This window comes from Hypanus sabinus, unplaced genomic scaffold, assembly GCF_030144855.1.
Source record: "Hypanus sabinus isolate sHypSab1 unplaced genomic scaffold, sHypSab1.hap1 scaffold_117, whole genome shotgun sequence".
NCBI classification, from domain to species: domain Eukaryota; kingdom Metazoa; phylum Chordata; class Chondrichthyes; order Myliobatiformes; family Dasyatidae; genus Hypanus; species Hypanus sabinus.
Genome location: NW_026779229.1, coordinates 5,725 through 10,089, shown reverse-complemented (window position 1 = coordinate 10,089; position 4,365 = coordinate 5,725). Strand labels below are relative to the sequence as shown.

At 48.2% G+C, this 4,365-nt stretch overlaps 1 protein-coding gene across 2 annotated transcripts in view; it reads right to left on the bottom strand.

Annotated features, from left to right (window-relative positions):
* Nucleotides 1-1,634, bottom strand: part of LOC132386465 (zinc finger protein 229-like) — a 29,231-nt gene extending 27,597 nt beyond the window's left edge. Inside the window, exon 1 of one of the 2 annotated variants that reach the window (XM_059958763.1) lies at nt 1,278-1,634. The gene's annotated coding sequence lies outside the window, so the exon portion shown is untranslated. The remainder of the gene's footprint in view (nt 1-1,277) is intronic. The other variant, XM_059958764.1, reaches the window with a different exon arrangement.
* Between the last annotated feature and the right edge of the window lie 2,731 nt (nt 1,635-4,365).

The window sequence follows — 4,365 nt, the reverse complement described above, 5'->3', positions numbered from 1 at the left end:
TTTGCAGCCCTAAAGTCTGACTCAATCTGGCAGCTCTTTGGTTTCTGACTCTACATCATCGAAGATTCACTCGCTAGTCTGCTGTCAGACTTTAGAGGTGCATTGTGTTACGAGACCGCAGGTTCGTTTACTGTTGAGTGTCCCTTTAATTGCCTGAGTGAGGTGGGTCTGTGACGTGAAACACCAAGGGAGGGAGGGAGAGAGAAGAGAGAAGGGGAGGGGAGGGGAGGGGAAGGGAGGAGAGAGGGAGGGGAGGAGAGGAGAAGGGGAGAGGGAGAGGAGGAGAGGAGGGGAGTGGTATGGGGAGGAGGGGTTAGTGGGGGAGGAGGTGAAGGGGAGAGTGGGAGGGGAGGAAGGGAGAAAGGAGGGAGGGGAAGGGAGGGGGAGAGAGGGGAGAGAACGTCAAAATCACAGTGGGTTTATCGTCTTGTTCAAACCGGGGGAAATCATGCAGGTGTATAAGATGATGAGAGGTATTGGTCGTGTGGATAGACAGAGGCTATCCCCAGGGCTGAAACGGCTAACACGCGGGGGAATAGGTTTAAGTTACTTAGAAGTAGGTACAGAGGAGATGTCAGAGCTAAGTTTTGTTTAAGCAAAGAGCGGTGTGTGTGTGGAACGCACTGCCAGCGACGGTAGGAGAGGCGGATACGATAGGGCCTTTTAAGAGGCTCTTAGATAGGTACATGGAGCTTAGGAAAATGGGTGGCTATGCGGTATGGTAATACTAGGCAGTTTCTAGAGAATGTTGCATGGTCGGCACAACCATGTGGGCTAAAAGTATTTGTAATGTGCTACAGATTTCTATGATTCTATGAAATTCAGTGGAAATCCTTCCTCCCACAGAGTAGTGACTAGTTGCAACCTGTCATTTCAGGGTGAGTGAGAAGGGAATGGCCGGGGTAGATTTTGATATTCTGATATGGAACAGAAACATCGGCAGGGACTTCTCTAGTGAGAAACGGAATTTGATACAGAAGTGATTTATCTGTCACAGATCCACAATATTAAACGCCAGTCTAGTTTAAGGCTAACATCAGCAGAACAGACTCGTCCAATGTTCTGTCCTGGGTGCGATGAGCAGCCGCAAGAACTGCAGAATCTGACATGAACGTGCAGCTGCCTTCAGTCACCGCGATGGTGAAACATTTAACACGGAGCTGATTTGAACTTCCTCCCTGATGTGAAGTTGCTGGTGTTGCCGCAGCTGGGATGATTGAGTAAAACTCTTTGCTCACTCCGGACAGAAATGTGGCCTCTATTTATTGTGAACTCACCGGAGCATCACAAGGTGGGTGAACTGAATGAGTCTCTTCGCACACACGGAGCAGGTGAACGGCCACTTCCCAGAGCGAAGCTGTTGGTGTATCTGCGATGGCCGACTGAATCCCTTCCAAAATGAGAGCCAGTGAATGACGTCACAGTGCTCGGAACGTCATGGCGATGTATCCAATCAGATCACGGACATGGACACGTGCTCGGGCTTTCCTTGTAGCGAGTGGGGCGCTGTCTTCTCCAGCATTTCCGCCTCCACATTCAAGGATCGGCGGCTTTCAAGCGCTGGTGAACTGACAGATACAGCGGAGTGAGTGTCGCTTTAAGTGCCTGAGGGAGGCGCGGCTGTGACGTCACAAACGCGCTGCAGCAGAGACAGAGAGACAGAGGGGAGGGGAGAGAGGGAGGAGAGGGAGGGGGGAGAGTGAGAGAGACTTCAGCTTGTCACTGCTGTGCCCAAAAGATTGGGTTGATCATCGGCACGCAGTGCACAACAGATGCCTGGCTGTCACTTCGTATAATCCTTGTGTGGATTTGTTGGAGTGTCTGTGGTATCACTTTTGTTGGCCCTTACCTGGAATCGGGGTGTTCTGTGGTAATCACTTGAAGACGATATTCCTGTCACTGTCACCTGGTGATATTTCTAAGTGGATTTCGTAACGAATCGACGGATAAGATCTTCGGCGACTGTTATTTCGTTTACCCAGCGTGGAATGTGTGTGGAATTCTTCGTAATTGCCTTCTCTCTACATGTTCGTGTGGATTTACAAATCTCTCCTCTCACTCACATTTTCCGTGGATTACTGAACTTTTCCACTTTGCCATCTGAAGACTTTAAGTATTGTTTCCCCAGCTTGATAGTTTAGGAGCTAGATATACGCATTACACTGTTAATTGCTGTTTATTTCGTTCAGTCTTTTAGATTTGGAGTATATTCTAATGAAGAGAGTGTTTTTACCATCGAAACCAGACTCCATTAGTTATCTGTTGCTGCTGGTACGTAACAATTGCAACAACCCAGCTGTCTGAGGCACAGTCCTTTAAAATTGGTGAAAATGACACAAAACGTTGAAAAGAGCGGGAAAGAAGGAGTTTAACCAACTTCGTCCGGAGACCTGGACAACGTCACAACCACAGTGAGCTCATTGTCTTGTTCAGCCCGGAGAAAATCATGCAGGGAATTCATGCAGGAGTATAAGATGATGAGAGGCATTGGTCCTGTGGATAGTCAGAGGCTTTTTCCCAGGCTGAAACGGCTAACACGAGGGGGAATAGGGTTAAGCTGCTTGGAAGTAGGTACAGGGGAGATGTCAGAGCTAATATTTTTAAGCAAAGAGTTGTGTTTGTGTGGAATGCACTGCCAGCGACGGTGGTAGAGGCGGATACAATAGTGTCTTTTAAGAGACTCTTAGATAGGTACATGGAGCTTAGGAAAATAGAGGACTAGGCGGTATGGTAATTCTAAGCAATTTCTAGAGTAAGTTACATAGTCGGCATAACATTGCGGGCCAAAGCGTCTGTAATGTGTCGTAGATTTCTATGATTCTATGAAATTCAAGAGAAATCTCCTATCCCACGGAGTGGTGACTAGTTGCAACCTGTCATCTCAGGGAGAGTGAGAGAGGAACGGCAGGGGTAGATTTTGATATACTGATATGGAACAGAAACACTGCAGGAGCCAGATGGGCCGAGTGGCCTTTCTAGTGTACATTGTGAGTGTGGTAGAGACAGTAAGTACCTGAGACACGGGACCTGATACAGAATTGATTTATCTTTCACAGATCCACAATATTAAACAACAGGCTAACATCAGCAGAACAGACTCCTCCAATGCTCAGTGACCAGGGTTCAGTCCTGGGTGCGATGAGCAGCCGCAAGAACTGCAGAATCTGACAGTAACAGTCCCTCATGAACCTGCAGCTGCCTTCAGTCACCGAGATGGTTAAACATTTAACACAGAGCTGATTTGAACTTCCTCCCCAATGTGAAGTTGCTGGCGTTGCAGCAGCTGGGATGATTGAGTGAAACTCTTTGCTCACTCCGGACAGAAATGTGGCCTCTATTTATTGTGAACTCACCGGAGCATCACAAGGTGGGTGAACTGAATGAGTCTCTTCGCACACACGGAGCAGGTGAACGGCCGCTTCCCAGAGCGAAGCTGTTGGTGTATCTGCGATGGCCGACGGAATCCTTTCCAAAATAAGAGCCAGTGAATGACGTCACAGTGCTCTGAACGTCATGGCGATGTATCCAATCAGATCACGGACATGGACACGTGTTCGGGCTCTCCTTGTAGCGAGTTTCCTGCACTGTTAAAAGTTTACAAAGCACGTCAGTGCGTGAAGGACAAGAGTTTAACTGAAATAATTTGAGTCTTCATGGTGCCTTCTGATAAAAACACTGTCAGAACTCAAAACATTTTGAAGGAACAAAGCTTCATCTTTTAACTGGCCACAGTTCCGGTATCAGGAACAATATCAGGAGCTCTCGGCTTCCCTCTCTTTGTCAAAATGGATCATTCCTCCCTTCATCAGTCTGTGACTTGCCTCAGTTTGTCTGTCTCATTCGCGTTCTGAGCATGCGCCACACACCCACTGAGATCACATTTTATTTACACGGCTGTGACTAGAGACTTTCTGATTATTATGTCCCTCCTGGTATTTGACGGTTGTAAACTCCGAGTCAGCAATGGTATTGACCCTCAGGAGTCGGTGATTAGGCTTTTTCGTTGGAGATCGATAAACTGCCGTTAGTGTGTGTCTGGATGAGTGGGTCGTTTTCAGACTGGAAGGAGGTAGCGTTTGGAGTTCCCCAGAGATCAGTCCCTGACCACAGTTGTTCACAGTTTAATGTCCTGGCGGAGGCAGCGAGATGTGAGATGTCCCAGTCTGCTGGTGAGGCAGAAAGAGTGGAGTTGGGGGAGGGGAGGCCATTCACATGCAATCTCGTAGCTTTGCAATCAGTACATAGTGCACTGTGGGGCTGCAGTGGCGGGTTCCAATCTGCTAACTAAATTTGCTGACGGCACTACACTGACCGGCCTAATCCCAAATAATAACGAGGCAGCCGACAGAGAAGAAGTCATCACCC